The 20,105-nt window shown below is 38.3% G+C and overlaps 1 pseudogene; it reads left to right on the top strand.

Annotated features, from left to right (window-relative positions):
* Positions 1-19,755, top strand: part of LOC149264310 (chloride channel protein CLC-c-like) — a 51,977-nt pseudogene extending 32,222 nt beyond the window's left edge.
* The last annotated feature ends 350 nt before the right edge of the window (positions 19,756-20,105 follow it).

Here is a 20,105-nt window from a genome sequence, read left to right as displayed (position 1 = left end):
TCATAGAATCCATCAAGGATCCCCTCATTCCCTATGTATCAAAACTAGAAATATCAAAAGAAATATATGACAAACTTGTAGAATTGTTCTCTGTAAGCACTGCAAGAGAAGTGATCTCGTTAAGGCAAGAACTCTACAAGATGAAGATATCAAAAGAAGAAGGAATGACCTCTACTTTATGAGGGTGTTAGAAATAAGAGACCAACTCCATGACGGTATTATAAATAAGAGACCAACTCCATGAGTTGAGTGAAATAATGTCTTACAAGGAAATGACTATCATAATGATCAATGCACTACTATAGGAATGGAGCAACTTCACATAAAGCATCTATGGGAAGAAGGAAGCTACTCCATTCAATGAGCTATGGTCATTATGCAAAATCGAAGAAACTAGGTTGAAGGAAAAAATCGATGTAGGAAGTGAGCAAAAGTGATCCAGACTTAAATAGGAACGCAACAAATTACCAAGATAACCAAATACACAAAGATGCAGCGGAAATAATACCTCATTTCATTAATGGAAAATACTGAAATATGCTTACAACCAGAAATGGAAATAAACTAGCTAGGACGATGGTAGCTTATCTCTGAGAAGAGATGTGTGGCTACATGCCTCTGAACTGTCTTACAATGAGGCTCGAAGGCCTATTTATTGTTGAGAAACAATGAAAAACCCTTCACATTCCAAAATCTAACCCTAGAAGATGAAATGCCAAATTGTGGGCCCCGTTTTTGGGTAAGTTGGTACATCAACTTCCCGGGGTCGCGAATTGGTCGTACTATCTCCGTTTGACGTGCATGATAGCACGTTGGAAAGATATCTCCGAGGACTACGATGGAAAAGATGATTTTTAGATAGAAAAATCGCTAGCAGTAGATTTCCCAAAAAACGTCGTTTAGGGCCTCAAAATGGCTCCGGAAGTTTAGGACCCGAAAAACTGCTAAAAATAGTAAACTGTGCTATAATTAAGGAAACTGAAAAAACTGAAAGAATCACTAGAGGGGATCCAAGTGGAATTAGCGGGTGGCCGCCAATATCCACCTGGATCATTCCTCCCCCCTTAGGAAGCAATGGTCCCCATTGCGTTGAGTTCCTCCATGAGATGAGGGAACTTCTGCTGCACTTGGTCCCTGGTGAGCCACTTGCCCTGGTGTAGGAGTTGTCCTGCTTTGACAACTCGATACAGTTGGATATTCTGCTGGCGAGTGTACTTGATCTGTGTGTCCATGATCCGATCAGTTGCAGCTTGTTCCATGCAAGCTGGATTTAACTCTGTGGGTGTGAGTTGTTCTGCAATGTCGGACGTGTCTAGTAATGGTGGAAAGTATGGCCGAAGGCGGTCGACATTGAACACCGGGTGCAGGCCAAGGAATGGGGGAATGCTGAGCTCAAATGCATTGTCTCCCACAGCCTTGGTAATGGTGTAAGGGCCATATTGGAGTGGTCTGAGTTTCCGATAGGCTCTGGTAAGGTGTTCCTTTTGCAAATGCAACCAGACTTTGTCACCCACCTAAAACTTGTGTGGCACCCGATGTTGATCATGTCGTTGCTTGTACTTAGCATTTGATTTCTCCAGAATGTCATGGACCTGCTGGCGAATATGTTGGATGTGCTCAATGAAGCTATTTGCCTTATCTGTTTCGGACTGGACATGAGCAGAATCTACCCGAGTAGCTGCAAATGGCATGGCCACATCGATGGGACATAGTGGCTGGAATCCCAAGCCCACTTGAAAAGGGCTATGGCCAGTCGAGCTGTGGAGAGCCTGGTTGTAGCTATGCTGAACATAGGGGAGGCTCTCGTCCCATGTGCGTGGATGCTTTGAGTTGTACATGTGCAGAATGTGTACGATCATCCTGTTGACAACCTCTGTCTGGCCATCAGTTTGAGGATGGAAGGCTGTGGACTTAGTGAGTTTGGTGTCCAGCATCGACCAGAGATTGGACCAAAATGTACCGAGGAACCTGCTGTCCCGATCTGAGATGATAGATTGTGGGATCCCAAAGTGTACCCACGCTCGTTCAAAGAAGAATTTAGCAGTGGCTTCTGTTGTGATATTCTTCTTGCAGGCCGCCATAATGGCCATCTTTGAGAACCTGTCGACGACCACAAAAACACAGTCATTTCCATGCTTAGTGGAAGGAAGGCCTAACATGTAATCCATGGGGATGGATTCCCAAGGCTGACTAGGGGTAGGTAGCGGGGTATAGAGGCCTTGCTTCTTGATGGTCGGTTTAGCAATGGCACAGGCAGTGCATGACCTGATGTACTTCCCGACATCCTGTCGAAGATTCAGCCAATAGAAATACTTCTGCAGTACTGCCACTATTTTTTCGACCCCAAAATGTCCAACAGCCCAATTGTAGTGTGCTTCCCAAATCATCTTGGCACGCTCACTTGAACGAAAACAAAGGTGACCCAGGTGGCATAACAGGCCGTCCGGGAGGTGAAAATCTGGAACATGCTGACCCTCCAAGAGGTTCTGGTATGTGTGGCCGAATTCTGGGTTGCTTTTGTAGAGCAGTGGCCAATCAGAAGTCTCGTGCCCACAAGAGTTGAGGACGGTGGTTAACGCCATGATCGGTGGTCGACTGAGGCAATCTGCAACATTATTAGTGCTGCCCTTCTTATACTTGATATTCAAATGGAACTATTGCAGGTATGTGGACCACTTCTGATGGCGATCATTCTGCAATTTCCCTTAGGTCTGTATCAACTGCAGGGGTCAGTGGTCTGTGTGGATGACCGTTTCCTTCCCCAAAATGTAATGCTTCCATTGTCGACAGGCCTGCACAATGGAATACATCTCTTTATCATAAGTGGGATACTTCCGGACTGTGTCTGAAAGTGTTTCACTATGATATGCCACTAGATGCCCGTGTTGAGTAAGGACTGCCCCAATAGCATAGTCAGAGGCATCTGTCTTGACCTCAAATGGTTGTTGTAAATCTGCTAAAGCGAGCACTGGTGCTGTGCAGAGGCGATATTTCAACTCTATGAATGCCTTCCGTTGAGATTCAGACCAAAAGAATTTTTCCTTCGCCCCTCCCTTGGTGACTTGACTCAAAGGCCAAGTGATATGAGAAAACCCCAACACGAACCTGCGGTAGAAGTTGGCAAGACCTAGAAAGCTGCGGAGCTCTGCTAGAGTGGTCGGAGATGGCCAATCCTGAATGAATTTGATCTTGGCTGGATCCACATGCACCCCCTGTTAATCAATAATGTATCCTAGATACTGAACCTGGGTCATGCCAAAATTGCATTTCTCCAAATTGGCACATAGCTTGTGGTGCCGCAGTGTTTGGAGAACTTGTCGGATGTGGTGGAGGTGCTCTTCCCAACTCTGGCTGAAGATCATAATGTCATCCAAGTATACCACTACAAATGAGTTGGTGAATGGCCGCAAGATGTCATCCATTAGCCTCATGAAGGTTGCAGGAGCATTCGTCAACCCGAAAGGCATAACCAACCATTCGAAAAGGCCCTCTTTGGCTTTGAAGGCAGTCTTCCACACATCAGAGGGTTCGATTGGTACCTGGTGCTATCCTGACTTCAGATCAATATTGCTGAAATATTTTTCCCCCTTTAGTTGGTCCAGGAGGTCATCAATCTGCGGGATCGGGTACCTATTACGGGCCGTGATCTTGTTCAGCGCCCGATAGTCAATACAGAGTCTTCAAGTCCCATCCTTCTTCTGTACCAACACAATTGGGCTCCCACAAGGCGATGAACTCGGACGGATGTGGCCATTCTGCAGAAGCTCCTGAATCTGCCTCTTGATTTCATCGTTCTCCAGAACGAAGCGTCGATAAATTGGTCCATTGGGTAACGACACACCTGGGGTCAGATCAATGGAGTGCTTGACTTGACAGTGCAGAGGAACCCCTATGGGGGAGGTGAAGATGTCCTTGTACTCCTCCACGACCTTGTCCATCTGTAGTTGTCGTGCAGAGGGGCCCTGTCTGGATGTTGTGGCCACCGTCTTCTTCTTTCCTTGAGGGTGTATCATTATGAAAACAAATTTTCCAGTTTTGGAAATGAGCTTACTGCATTGTTTTGCAGTAATCAAAGAGATGGCAGCAGACGGTGCTACCTCTGGTATCATGTACAACTGATTTCCCAAAGTAATAATAACAGCACGGGGCCTTGATTCATACACAGCATGTCGCTTCCACAAGTATGGTTGTCCTAATAATACATCACAAACTTCAAGCGGAGCAATTTCACACAATACCTCATCTGTGAAGGGCTTGATGTTGTATGGAATGAGACACTGTTGGCTCACGCGAAGATCCCGTCCTTGGTGCAGCCACCCGATGGTGTACGGTTGTGGATGTGCTGTGGTCGGTAAGCCCAACCACTTCATGACCTCTACCGAAATGAGGTTCTTTTGGCTCCCGCTATCGACAATGAACTGTAGTGGGGAGCCCCTTACCCACATCTGGGAGTGGAAGAGACGCTCCTCCTCCTCTGGATCTTCGGGTTCATTTTTCTGGATCTTGGCAGTAGCAACAGTGGAGTTGGGATCCGCATCAATGATCTGCTTCCCTTTGTCATTCCCCTTGTTGGGTTCTGACTCGGAGTCGGAACATGCATCTGATTCTGAAACCTTTAGTTCAGCCACCAGTGACTGCTTGGCCCGACACTCACTTGTGTTGTGAGTGGAGCTCTCATGGAACTCACACCATTTTCCCGTGTCCTTTTTCGGCTTTGCGGCACTGTTCTTTGCTTGTAGCTTTGGCGGGTTGTCTTGGGCTGCCACGCCTTGGCTTTGTCCCTTGTTCTGTGGTTAAGGGGCACCTTTCCCTTGCTTTGGATTTGCAGATCCAAAGTCTCGCTTCTTTTGTTTAAACTTCTGCTCAATCTTGACGGCATATCAGTATGCTATGCGGAGCGATGAGATGTTCAGGAATTCCATTTCTTCCTGGATGTACTTGTGTAGGCAGCCGCGGTATTTGAGTATCAAATGCTGCTCCGAATCCTTGATACCCAACTTCGTGTGAAGGGTATGGAAAAGATTGGTGAACTCTGGCACACCTTGATCCCTTCCCTGCCGCAGCGTGGTCCACTTTATGTATTCGTCCTCATAGCTTCCAACAGGCTAGTATTGCTCCTTAATGGCATCCCGGAATGAATTCCAGGTGGGTGTGGCTGAAAATAGCGAGCCTGTAGTTTCATCCTTCTGCTCGCAGTAGGTTTCCCACCAGTCCTTGACGTGGGGGGCTGCTTTGAGAAGAGCGAAAACAATCTTTTCCCGACTCGAAAATTCATGAACAGAAAAATAAACCTCTAGCAGATTTAACCATTTATCTACGACATCTGCATCTATTTGACCCTCAAATATGGGGATTTCAAAATTAACTTGTGCCTTAAAGGGCGTGGCGTTTCCAGAGTAGCTACTGGAAGCTGATGCGTCACTTTTGGGTAGCCACTGAAGGATTTGGGCAAAGTTGTCCATCATCGCGTTCCGTTGTCGCTCGAGGGCTTCTTCGAGCAAGATTTTGATAGGATCTCCTACTCCCTCGTCTTTCTTCTCATCCGCCATGGGAGGCCGTCAAGATTTGCGAGGCTGGTCTTGCAAAGGTTCGACCAGCTCAAGCCCTAACTCCTTATATCTCGACCTCGTTGGGGACATTCAAAGAAAAACAGAGAAAAAAGCAGACCGCTCTGATACCACTGGTCTAGACTTAAATAGGAACGCAAAAAATTACTGAGATAACCAAATACACAAAGATGCAGCGGAAATAATACTTCATTTCATTAATGGAAAATATTGAAATATGCTTATAACCAGAAATGAAAATAAACCAGCTAGGGCGATGGTAGCTTATCTCTGAGAAGAGATGTGTGGCTACATGCCTCTGAACTGTCTTACATTGAGGCTCGAAGGCCTATTTATTGTTGAGAAACAATGGAAAACCCTTCACATTCCAAAACCTAACCCTAGAAGATGAAACGCCAAATTGTGGGCCTCGTTTTTGGGTAAGTTGGTACATCAACTTCCCGGGGTCGCAAATTGGTTGTACTATCTCCGTTTGACGTGCATGACAGCCCGTTGGAAAGATCTCTCCGAGGACTACAACGGAAAAGACAATTTTTAGACAAAAAAAATGGCTAGCAGTAGATTTCCCAAAAAAACGTCGTTTAGGGCCTCAAAACGACTCCAGAAATTTAGGATCGAAAAACTGCTAAAAATAGTAAATTGTGCTATAATTAAGGAAAATGAAAAAACTGAAAGAAGCACTAGAGGGGATCCAAGTGGAATTAGTGGGTGGCCACCAATATCCACCTGGATCAAAAAGATACACTGAAATTATGAGATTTAAAATCTCTCAAAATTGCAAAGTTATTGGCATATTTGTGTTGCAAGGGCTTTTATTGTTTTGTTATTTTGGGTCCGACTTTAATGTAAATCTAGCTATTGCATTTTCAACCATTCCATTCAAAAGTATCATTTTCAATTTACTAAGATTTGTGACAACTTTGTAAAGTGATTTTTTTTAAATTTATTTTGAGAGTGATTTTGATATAATTTCAGTTGTGATTTTAATTTGGATGTATTTTTATTTTAACTATTTAATTCAAAATTGTATTGTAATTATAAATGAACTAAAATTAATCAAAATTGTGAGTTATTGATATTTTATTTTCATTAGAGGAAATTTGATTTTAAAAACTTAACATTGAATTTCCATGTCATAATATGTAATCCAATCAAAATCTTTTAAAATTAAAAAGAGATATAGGTACCTAATATGACATGGAAAATTTTAATTATCTAATTTGGGTATAGGTGAATTTTTTTAATAATATGGTTTACCTACCTTAAACATGAATGGTGCCGAAATGACATAAAACTATATTAAATATTAAAAATAAAATTAATATTTAAGGAAGAGTAAATCATGGGTTGATTATTAATTAGAGAAAAAAATTAAAATTTCTAACTCATCTAATATTAATAATATATTTTTCTATGCACAAACATTTAGAAACATAATTCATAAAATTAGAAATATTTTAAATATTATCTTTTTTCGTTTAAGAAAACTACCACTTTCCATTTCCATTTATTGAGATTTTACATTTAATTTTGATACTCTTTCTTTCTTTCTTTTTATGTTTTAGAAATTTATTAATAATATAATATTTTATATAATATTAATAATATATTTTTCTATCCATAAATATTTAGAACCATAATTCATAAAATTAGTAATATTTTTAAAATTTTAAATATTTATGAAATAAAATTAATATTTAAGAAAGGGTAAATCATGGGTTGATTATTAATTAAAGAAAAAAAATTAAATTTTTAACTCATCTAATATTAATAATATATTTTTATATGCACAAACATTTAGAAACATAATTCGTAAAATTAGAAATATTTTAAATATTATCTTTTTTTCAGAAAACTACCACTTTCCATTTCCATTTATTGAGATTTTACATTTAATTTTGATACTCTTTCTTTCTTTCTTTTTATGTTTTAGAAATTTATTAATAATATAATATTTTATATAATATTAATAATATATTTTTCTATCCACAAATATTTAGAAACATAATTCATAAAATTAGCAATATTTTTAAAATTTTAAATATTTGTCTTTTTCAAAAACTTCCATTTCCATTGCTTTTTCAAGATTTTACCCCTTTTCAAGGTTTTTTAAGATTTCAAAATTTATGATTCTTCTCTCACTTTATAATTTTCAAAGCACTTGGCTATTCTAGATTCTATACAGAGGAAGCAAGGAATTTTGAACTAGAATCGAAGGAATATGAGATAAATTTTTTAAGAGATTTACGGCTTTTCATTTTAAGATTTTTTTTCAAGATTTACTACTTTTCACTATTTTTTAAGATTTCAAAATTTATGATGCTTCTCTCACTTTATAATTTTCAAATTATAGGTGATTCTAGGGCACTGGGCTATTCTGGATTCTACACGGAGGAAGCAAGGAATTTTGAACTAGAATTAGAGGAATATGAGAAATTATTTTTAAGAGATTTACCACTTTTCATTTTAAGATTTGTTTTCAAGATTTACAACTTTTCACTGTTTTTTAAGATTTCAAAATTTATGATGCTTCTCTCACTTTATAATTTTCAAAGTACAGGTGATTCTACGACACTTGGCTATATTCTATGACACGTCGCTATTCTACATGGAGGAAGCAATGAAATTTGAACCAGAATGAGAGGAATACGAGATTTGTTTAAAGAGATTTACCACTTTTCATTTTAATTTTTTTTTTTCGAGATTTATCTCTTTTCAAGGAATTTTGAACCAGAATCAAAGGAATATGAGAAAATTTCAAAGGGACCCTCTAGCAGGCAATGGAAATTAGGATTGAATTATTATTAATTTAGATAAGTATTATTATTTGTAAAACTTAATTGTTGTTTTAATCATGTAAACTTATTCTCAATAATAATAATAATTGAAAATTATATATATAACATGATATAAATATATATTAATATAAATGGTTATATAATGTAAGAGACCCTCATATTGCACCACAAAAGGAATCTCAATTAGCCTCATTACATATGGCAAAAACTGGGGAGAGGGTTTGTGATGACTATCTTAAAAAAAATTAACTTGTTTATTAGCTATTAGTTAAAAAATGTGAAAAGACAAGCAATTTTTGATAATAAAATATTTTCAATTCAAATATTTGGAAAAATTTATTTGATGATGTTATTTTTTGTGCATATTTGTTTTTATATTAAAAAAAGAAATATTGTTAAAACAAATGTTACTAATTTTAATCATTTTTTATCAATGACTAAATTCATTCCTTATATTTAGGAATTTATATGATAGATTTGTCCCTTATATTTAGGAATTTATATAATAAATTTGAAACAATATATTAAATTTTGAATTACCAAATTTTATTAAATCTTGTGTTAATAAACTAATTTAAATATAAAATATGTATAGAGTTATTTTGATAAAAGTGACATTTATTTGGGTAATTTTGGTAAAAGTAAAATAATAAAAATGAAATATTAAAAAATTGTCTACATGACATTATTTTATTAATTTCTTAATTTTTTCTTAGGTGGTTATTTTTGAGTTGAATTTTCCTCTAAGTGAATTTTAATTGTATTATTATTTTGTTTAACCAAATTGTTTTTAATAGCTATTATTTTTATTTCCATTTTTATTGTGAATCTTTAAAGGATGCTAGCTCAATGGAAGAGTACCTGCTTTATAAGCAGGAGGTTGGTGGTTCGATTCCATTGTGTCCTAATATGAATTAATCAATGATATTGTAGTTTATTTTTAATTAAATACTTTTAATGTTGGTTTATTTCAATGGTGAGATATTTTTCTAGATTCATTATTTTATATTGTCTCTAAAGAGACAAAAGTGATGTTGTATTGTCTTTGAATGTAATTTTTTGTTGTCTCTAGAAAGACAATAGTTAGGATTAAAGACATTGTCTCCTTAAAGAAAATATGTCTTTAATCCCAACTGTTGTCTCTGGAGAGACAAAAATGAAAATGAATTTGTCTCTAGGGAGACAAAAAGGTTTGTGTTATATATTGTCTTTATAGAGATAATATTTTAAGACAATTATTTTTAAGACAATTTGATTTGAGACACCCTCTTAAAGACAATATTTAATACAATACAAAATTTTTCTTTTGTGTCAAGTTAAGACAATTTACTAAAAAATTGTCTTAACTATTGTCTTAAAACCACCCTTTGTGTTGTAGTGTTATCTAACATGGAGATGGCTGGATTATTTCAAGAATGACAGAGATAGGCGTGAACTCATTACCTGTGGTGCTGTTGTCGGGGTGGCTATAGCTTTCCATGCACCTATTGGTGGTGTACTTTTTGCACTCTATGTTACTAGAAACGAGAAACGAGGAATGACAATGGGATGAGAAACGAAGTTTGGAGGTTTCGCATTCAAGAAACGAGGAGAGAAAAAAAACAACAAAAATGTGAAAAACATAAAACAAAGCATACATCATCCGCATTCTCCAATAATGTGGTTCATAGGTAGTTTCTTATAGGCTTTCGTTGCTCACATAGGCCATTCTTGAATATTCATAGTGAGAAACAAAGATTGTGTTGCTTACATGGGTCATTCTCAAATACCCATGTTTGATCCTCTAACAGTGAAGAAACCTTTGGCATTGAACTCAAGCTTGATTTGGCCTTTCCATTTCCACTTGATTTGGACTTAGTGGGAGTGGGATTTTTTTGAAGGCCATATCCCTAGAAATTTCCAGATGAGTACATGATCTCACTTATCACGTGTATATGCTCCCATATGACTTTAGCGGACCTTAAATTTGGGCTATATTGTAGTATTTGGCAAGCAACTACTAGGTTGTAGTTTCCCTAGTTGGGTAATAGGATGGTGAAGATTGAATTGATCTCCATTGGGAATAGAGCCAAAAGTAGAGGGTTGTTTAGAACTATTACTACCTACAACTATCTTGCTATAGGAAAGAGTGTTGCTCCCTCCACTGGCATTTTCCATAGAAAAAGTGGAAGGGTTGAGAACCATAAATGCTACAACTAATGTTTGAAGACAACCTAAAAAAATTACCATTAAACTTTCAAAACTTTATCATTAATCCATTATAATAGTAATTAATCTTCATAATAATAACAATAATATATAATGTAACCTTATACATTTAAATTCATAGTTTTGTATAAATAATTTTTAAATAGTAAATACAATAAAACTATAAAAACTCTACATTAAATCCACTTTTAAATAGAACCAACACAAAAATTAAGAAAAATAATTAAAACATAAAAAAAACATAACAATAGGCAACACATCGAAATAATATAATTTTAACAAACAAAATCCCTAAATGGACAATGTTGTTAAAGAAATTTTAAGCTAAGTACAACAGACCATGAAACCACCTCTGAAAACTATCCAAAAAACCAACCTTTTTTTTTTAATTCAGCTCAATGTCCAATCAAATGAGACAAAGATTACAAACAAACTAGGGCAATGTTTCTCAGAAAACCAACCTTTTCTCTTTTTTTATTCGGCTCAACATCCAATCGGAATGAGACCAACATTACAAATGAACCAGAACAACGTTTCTCAGAAAACCGTTTCAAAAAACCATTCATTTCTCAAGAAACCTGTTTCATGTATTGAAAAACAAAAACGACCATACAAAACGACATTTTTTGACCTGTTTCATTTTATTTCCATTTTTTTCAGAAACGAATGCTTCCGTTCCATTTCTGGTAACATAGTTTTCACTAGAAGAAATAGCAACATGGTATGCGAACATTCCCTTTGCTATTAAAGTTATTGTTGGATGTATGCTTTAGCATCCTTATTCCAGTTACAAGTTACAACACATCAGGGTTTACCTTTTGCATATGTCAGATAAGGATGTGACCTGCATTTAGGTAGTATCAAACCATGGATTATGCCTATAGTGAAAAACACTATGGTTTATGACCACGAAATTCTTCAACAATTAATGTTCCATAATTATCTGAAAAATCCAAAGGATCCTTGCAGGGGAACGGGCAGGAGTTTCCTGGAAGTGCTAGGTTTGCAGGCATTCGCGGGAGTTTCCATGGAAGTGCGCAGAGTAGGGAACTCCACTCCCTCCTATAGGCAGGTAGTGGCTAGTCAAGGAAAGAAACCAATAGAGAGTGTCAAAGGTCCTTCAGGGGAAGGGATAAGGAATATGGAAGAGGAACAAGATTTAAACAAGATAAAGGAGAATAACAAAAATAAGGAAAATGGGGTAGAAGACAAGGAACAGGGAGCGAATAATAAAGCACAAAAGGGGCCATGTAAACCCAAAGCCGAGGTCACACCCAAAGTAGTTTTAAATGATCCTGCTCTGCAGGCACATAGGGACCATAGGTAGACATATGCTATCATTTGTAAATTCATGGTATTATGGCCCACTAAGAAGGCTTTACAGACATGGATTAAATATAACTGGAAACCAAAAGGAAGCATTGACCTACATCTTGGGTCTAAGGGTTTCTTTACTGTAGTCTTCACAAATATTGAGGACAAAGACAGGGTGTTTGAAGGAGAGCCCTACTTCTATGCAGTAGCAGGCCTTTACATGCGGCCGTGGATGATGAATTTTGTCCCTGAGAGAGAAACATTCACTTTTGTCCCGGTCTGGGTAAGACTCTACTCGCTACCTCTTGATTACTGGCAAACAGAATTGTTATCTGCTACAGGAAACAAATTAGGGCATTTTGTCAAATCTTTTGAGGCCACCAAAAGGAGAAAGTACACTTCCTTCACAAGAATATGTGTGGAGATGGATCTCTCTGGAAATCTACCAGAGGAGGTCATTTTGGAAGTTTTTGATGAATAATGGGTGCAGACAGTAGACTATGAACATATTCCTTTCAGATGCCGGAAATGCCATGAGCATGGGCACCTATTTAGAGACTATCCTCTTAGTAAAATAGAGAATAGAAGTAAAGTGAACACAATGAGAGATACTGAAGGCTTTCACAAAGTAGTACATAGAGGAAAAGGGGGCAAGAGGGGGCCAAAGAAACATCAAACAGAAGGACCACAGACTAATCTGAATAGGTTCCAAGTTCTCGAAGAAGAAGAAGAGATAAAAAAAGTAGATCAGGTAATGAAAGGAGGCCCAGAGGAGAAGGAGAAGGAGGAAGACACAATACAAACATAGGATATTAACAAACAGAAAGAGACTATGTTGAGCAATGTAGAACCGGAGATGGACCAAGAAATGACTCGGAGTGAGATGGAAATGGAGGATCATGAATTGCAGGAGATTCTTGACAAGGAACACTTAGATCTGGAATGGTTCTTGAAATAGGGGACCATGAGTGGGGTAGACTCATTATCGCTAGAAGAGTTCAATAGGGTACAACAGCTGTTCCTATGGAAAACTCAGGCTAAAGGGCTGGAAAGACAAACAAAAAATGAAAGGCAAGGAAACGAAGGTGTGAAAACCATGAAAATCACACCAGGACTAGCACCCAGAAATCCAGGAAAGAAAAGAGGTAGGAAAAAGTAGAACAAGTTATTGATGGAATGTGGAAAGCTAATGATAGATTCAGGTAAGATGAAAGATCTAACCAGCTACTCCTTTACGAATCTTTAATAATGAAGTTTACATATTGGAATATCAGAGGTCTAGGTAGCAAAAGAAAACAAAGAATTCTTAGTAATAGAATGAAACAAGAAGCTCCGGATATGATCTTTTTCTAGGAAACTAAATGTTACATTCAAAGGGTAAAAGAAATTCACAAAAAATGGCTCAATTGATTTGAGTTTCTAGAAGTTAAAGCAGATAACACAGTAGGGGGCATACTTACTCTTTGGAACCCCCAAAAGATTGGTATAATAGATGCTGAGGCATCTAGAAATTATTTATTAGTGGTTATATAGCCGGTGGGAGATAGGGAGACCTATCTGGTCACGAATGTGTATGGTCCTCAAAGGATGGATGACAAACTCAGGTTTCTAGATTCTCTTATGGAGCTCAGATACAAACATGTTGATGTACCATGGATCTTGTGTGGGGACTTCAACATGATCAAATCACTTTCAGAGAAAAAAGGGGGAACCAGAACTTTAAGCAAAGACTCTACAGCTTTTCAAACTTTTATAGATAATATGAAGCTTGTTGACACTGACATGAGTAATGGTCACTTTACTTGGAATAATAAAAGAGGAGGAGAGTCTCAAGTAGCCTCAAAGTTAGACAGATTCATAATCTCAGAGGATCTTATGCTCACCAACAAGGAAATGATAGCAATAATTCTACCCTTTGGAGGCTCAGACCATTGGCCTATTCAATTGGAGGTTTAGGGCATTGGTACCCCTAAGAACAGACCTTTCAGATTTGAAAATATCTGGCTCACCCACCCGGACTTCATCAACAACATTTCAAAATGGTGGACAGAAGACCTGCATATTCAGGGTACAAGTATGTTCCTACTACACAAAAGACTTAGGCACATCAAGCTCAGACTTAAAGATTGGAACAAGAATGAATTTGGTAATATTTTTACAGCAAAAAAAGTTGTGGAAGATAAAATGCAGGAACTCAATCAAACCCTTATCACAGATGGCTTTGATAAAGATAGAAATGACCAAGTCACCAAACACCATCAAGAATGGGAGAATTTATGTCAACAAGAGGAAATATTTTGGCGACAAAAATCCAAAGTTCAATGGCTGAAAGAAGGGGAGCGTAACACCAGATTTTTCCATAGATCTACCATAGCGAACAGATCTCATAATAGAATCTCTTCGATCAAGGATGAGGGCAATCATCTTCATAATTCCCATGAAGAAATAGAAGAAGTGCTAGTTCAACACTTTCATGGAATAGCACAAGAAACTATTTCAGACAGAGAGCATTTTATCAGGGATTTAATAGGGCATATTCCTAGACTGGTTACAAGAGAGGATAATTTTAATCTCAATAGGCCAGTGACAGAAGAGGAGGTTAGTGAGGTCATCAAAGAAATGCAGAATGGTAAAGTGCCAGGCCCTGATGGTTTCAATGTGGATTTCTTTAAAGCATGTTGGAATATAGTTAAACAGGATATTCTGAACATAGTGGAAGATTCCAGGTTGAATAGAACTATTTTGAAGGTACTCAATACTTCCTTCATCACCCTGATCCCCAAACAAGATAATGCCCAGACTCCAAATAGGTTTAGACCCATAGCCTTGTGCAGTGTGATTTATAAGATAATATCCAAGGTTGTTGCCAACAGACTCAAACCACTTCTTCCTACTCTAGTTTCTGTGGAGCAATCTGGATATGTGGAGGGTAGAAAAATTCTCAATAACATCATTCAAGCACATGAGGTGGTGCACTCTTTGATAAGAAATAGGAAGGCTGGTATGATTATGCAATTGGACCTAGCCAAAGCTTATGATAAGCTGAATTGGACCTATATAAGGAAGGTCCTTATTGCTTTTGGGTTTGATCATAACTGGGTTAGATGGGTCATGGCCTTGGTAACTTCTTCCAGCTTCTCAATTCTGGTTAATGGTTCTCCTTCCAAGACCTTTACTCCTTCCAGAGGCCTTAGGCAGGGTGATCCGCTCTCACCCTTTCTCTTCATCCTCATGATGGAAGGACTGGGTCGGTATATCAAGCATGCCAAAGAAGTTGGTAATATCAAAGGCCTCCAACTTTCAGAGAATGGTCAGGCTTTGACCCATCAACAATTTGTTGATGATACTATGCTGCAGGGCATCGCCACGTCAAAGAAGCTTTAACATACAAGCATATCATGTTTGACTTTGCCATGGTTACAGGTATGGAAGTTAATCTCTCCAAATCTAAGATTTTTTTCTTTAATACCAATATTGTTATTCAGAAAAATATCTCCAGGATTCTAGGCTTTCAAAGGGATGTCCTCCCCTCCAAATATTTGGGAGTTCCTCTTACTAATAAGCCTTTGCACAAGGGCATCTAGGAGCTGGTGATCAATAAGATGCAGGATAAAATTAGGAAATGGACCTTTAGATCTTTAAACTTGGCTGGTCAGTTAGTGCTTACAAAATTTGTTCTCCAATCAATTCTTGTCTTCATGCTATCAACCCTTCCAACTCCTAAAGGAGTTCTGCAACATTTTAGAACCATTCAAAGAGACTTTCTTTGGGGCAAGGGGGAGGAAAGAAAGAAATGGGCCTTGGTAGCCTGGGAGAAGATTTGCAAACCTAAAAATTATGGGGGTCTTGGACTGGATGATTCGAAAGCACTGAGTAAAGTTTTAGGGGTGAAATTATGGTGGCGTTGGGTAAAAGAACCAGAGGCATAGTGGGCTAGAATCTAGAAAGAAAAATATGCTAGCAATCGGCAGACAATGATCTAATAAGAATTTTTGGAATCATAAAGGGCTCACATATTTGGAATAAGGCCTGGGGAAATAGAGGATTAGTACAAAAAAACAGCTTCCGGGAAATCAGAGATGGTGATCTTGCTTTGTTTTGGGAGGAAAAATGGCAACAACAACCTACACTGTTAAGGGAGAACCTTATAGACCTCAAGAAAGAAACATATACCAAAATATTATTTAAGGTAAAAGATTTTGGGATCAAACCAACAGTGAAGGAAAATGGAGAAACTGGAAGAAGATGGATTACAGGGAAGATGGCCCACTGAAAGCCAAAGCTGAGGCACTTCTAACAATGTTGGAACACAGGGAAATATTAGTGACAAGGGGGCAAGACCAACTTAGATGGGGCAACAATTCTGCAGGCACCTTCAATCTCAAGGAGGCAAAACACATACTCCTTGAGATGGATTCCAATGAATCGGATAGGGTTTGGTAGAACATATGGAGACATCAAGGATGGATGAAGATTAAACTCTTCATGTGGTTGGTGCATCATAGGAAAATTCTAACTTGGGATAACATTCGGAAGAGGGGTGTTTTGGGCCCTTCCAGATGCCAGCTATGTGAAACCCAAGAGGAAACAATGGAGCACCTTCTCAATAATTGTATTTTCACCTCTTGGTTGTGCAATACTTTTGCCACTATCTTCCAGCAGACAGACAGGGACAAAGGAAGCATTATCAATACCTTAATCAATGTCTCGAAAGAAAGGAAGAACAAAATCTTTAAGAATGTAAAAAGTTCATCCCAATGCCTTCTCGAGCAAATCTTAAGACAACTTAAGGAGACGGTAAGCACCATAGTGCGAACTTTACCTAAGAATCCACCTTCAGAAGTTGAATCATAGATACTTCTTAAGTTAGGTATGCAGGGGCTTATTCCACAGGGTCTGGACAGGAAGGTTTTGAGGATGGATTCTAAACAGGATCATTCGCATCCTCCCCTTGAGGGAATTTTGAAATTCAACATTGATGGGGATTCCAAAGATAACCTGGGTATTGCTAGCTATGGAAGGGTGCTAAGGGATGAAAATGGCAGTCTCCTTTTCATTTTCCATTGCCATTTGGGAAGAGCCACTAACAATATGGTGGAATTAATGGCTCTTGAGCAATGTTTAGAATTTTTGAAGCAGGATAATCTCCAGAATGTTATAGTCAAAGCTGACTCTGAGTTAATCATAAACTTGGTCAAAAGAATAAGATATGGCACAGAGCCGAAAAAAGTCTCTAAACAATGGAGACTGCTCCAGGTCTTTCATAGGATCCAGCTTCATCTCTGTGGATTACGCATTGTGAGTTTTAACCATGTGAGAAGAACAACTAACAAATTGGCGAGCATATTGGAAAATCAAGGAGTACTCAGTACTAAAAGCAGGGTTGTGCTGATTTGGCCTAAGATGACTCTGAATATATTAAAGACGCAATGTCATGACCAAGCAGACGAGGATATAATGGTGTTTCAAACAAAGACATAGGGGCGATGTCTAGTTGATTTGGTTTCTTCATGTAGTATTTTCTCCAAAGTAAGATCATTCTGGGGATGCAGGTTACTATTGGCCACCTGAACCCTCAATAGTACATTCACATAAGTGTCAGATGGGAGTTACTGAGCAGATGCAGTTCCGCGGATGGTAGGCCAACTAGATGGGTTTTCATTATGCACGGGTTCATTCGACCACAGAGAAGGGTTGTTGAAAGGGGCCAGATTTATGGCTTTCCCGGCAGCCTGAATACCCCCGTTTTCCTTTCGGTGGCTTCAATATAGCTTGGGAGGTGGTTTGGTGTCCATCACACACCCTTCATGCAGGAAGTGGTTTTGTGGAGTTGGGAGCGATTCCACTCACCAAGCAACACGTGGCATAGTATGGGGAAGGAATACCGCCCTCATCGTGCGCTATTCTTCGGTGTGTTAGGCCCGTGTGATATGATCCTCAGTCGTCGGATCATGTAGGATAGATCTACAGTCATGAACAAGCGAGCTTGTTTGTGGGTCCAGGTTGGCTATCACGTGAGTAACCGACGGGCTACTTGGCAGTGCGATATTATCCTCTGCTGTAGGATCTGGCATGGAGGATCGACGGTCAAGGATAATTGCATAGATCAGGAAAAAATATCTTCCAGGTAGGTTACATGTCTTGATGGAAATCGGTGGCTTTCGCACACTCCACATGCTCGAGAGTTATCCCCCCTACTGGACCCGAAATCCATTTAGGGGTTTCCCTAATTCATCACCGGGTCCGACTCCAAATTTTATGGTTTGATTTGTTTGCATTTTGTGGACTTAGCAGTTTTGTGGAATTTGTAGTTTAAGCCTTTAGCTTAGGGCCATAGGCTATAAGCGGATGCTTGTTCTATGGCCCACAGTTCCTTTGGGAATGGTGTATATTATGTAAGTTGTTTTAAGATTTAATGAAATAGAAGGTACAAATCTTTCTTCAGAAAAGAAAAAAAAAAAAAAAACACTATGGTTTATAGCACAGAAGATATCGCCATGTAGTTTGTGGTTTGATATCAGTGAAAGCATGCTTTCAAAACAAAAATGGTGAGATATGGTGGTTCTGAAGCCCTTTTCAGGTGGCAAGTGCTATTCTTTGGAGGAAATTTTTCACCATAGTAGTGGTTGTTGTGGTGCTGATGGGATTCATAAATTATTGTGAAAATAGAAACTGTGGCCTCTTTGGAATTGGTGGCCTGATCATGTTTGATGTCAGTGTTGTGTCGATCACATATCGAATAGTAGATTTTCTTCCTGTGGTGATACTTGGAGTTATTGGAGGAGTAGTTGGAGTTGTCTACAACTACCTTCTTGTGAAGACTCTGAGGCTGTATTCCCTTATCAATCAGTATGTATATCTAGATACTATGATTTTTTTAAAGTCATAGACCATGTTTCGATTTTGAAAAATACATTGAGTTTGTGCACAGACTGTTCATGAATTGCATGGGTATGTGTTATCGATACAGGAAGGGGCCTACATCCAAAATGTTTCTTGCCTGTGCTATATCCATCTTTATATCTTGTTGCATTTTTGGACTTCCATGGCTTGCAAAACACACACCTTGTCCTGTAGGGGCAATGTTAAATGAAGAATGTCTTAACACTGATAGCAAAGGAAACTTCAAGTGATTCCATTGTCCAAAGGGTTATTACAAAGACCTTGCAAGATTGATTTTCAACATAAATGACAGTATTGTTAAAAGAATATTCAACTCTGCCACAGAAAAGGAGTTGCATCAATCATCCCTCATGGTTTACTTTGTCACTATTTTTATTGCTTACATTGGGGCTGATCACATATGGACTTGTGCTGCCATCGGGTCTATTCATACTAGTAATTTTTATAGGTTTTGCATATGGCCATTCTGTTGGGGAGATGATTTCCTCCTTCACTAGAATTGATGAGGGGCTTTGTGCCATGCTTAGTGCACCCTCTTTGCTTGGGGGCTCAATGAGGATGATAGTTTCATAAATTCATTGTGTGTCATCCTTTTGGAGTTAACAAATAACTTGTCATTTCTTCCTTCTATTGTGTTGGTTCTGTTAATATCAAAGACAACGGTTGATTGCTTCAACATCAGCGTGTATGATGCAGTGGTGCACTTGAAGAGGCTTCCATTCCTAGAAGGTCATCCTGAACCATATATGAGAAACCTAACTGCTTGTTATGTTGTTACAGGTCCACTGATAACCTTTTCTGGAATAGAGAAAGTTGGAAATATTGTACAGATTTTTATGAATACTAAACACAATGGCTTACCAGTCATAGATGGACCTCTATCAAGAAAACCAGTCTTGTATGGCTTTATCCTTATGTCACATTTGTTGGTTTTGCTAAAGAGGAAAGAGCTTCAGCTTTCATAGACTATTGTTTCTGCAGACATAAAACAGAAGTTTTCTTCTAGTGACTTTGAAAAATGAGGTTCAGGAAGAGATCTCAAGATTGAGGACATAAATATAAGTGTAGAGGAACAGGAAATGTACATTGATTTACATCCATTCTATAATAACGCCTCACCATACACTATTTTGGAGACCTCGACATTTTCCCTCTTCAAGCTAGTAGGCTCGAGGCATCTCTATGTGGTGCCTAAAGAAGTGGGGGTAAGTGTTCATGGACAAAATTACCTAAAATTCTGTAGTCTTGATCACTCATCATTTTTGTTGACAATATCACAGGGTTTCACATAATTTAGCCATCTTTTATAGTAAGA

The sequence above is a fragment of the Pinus tabuliformis genome, chromosome 6 (assembly GCF_031772625.1).
Source record: "Pinus tabuliformis cultivar Carrire ecotype Pingquan chromosome 6, CPIR1, whole genome shotgun sequence".
Taxonomy (NCBI): Eukaryota; Viridiplantae; Streptophyta; class Pinopsida; order Pinales; family Pinaceae; genus Pinus; species Pinus tabuliformis.
This window is presented reverse-complemented; position numbering and strand designations above follow the sequence as displayed.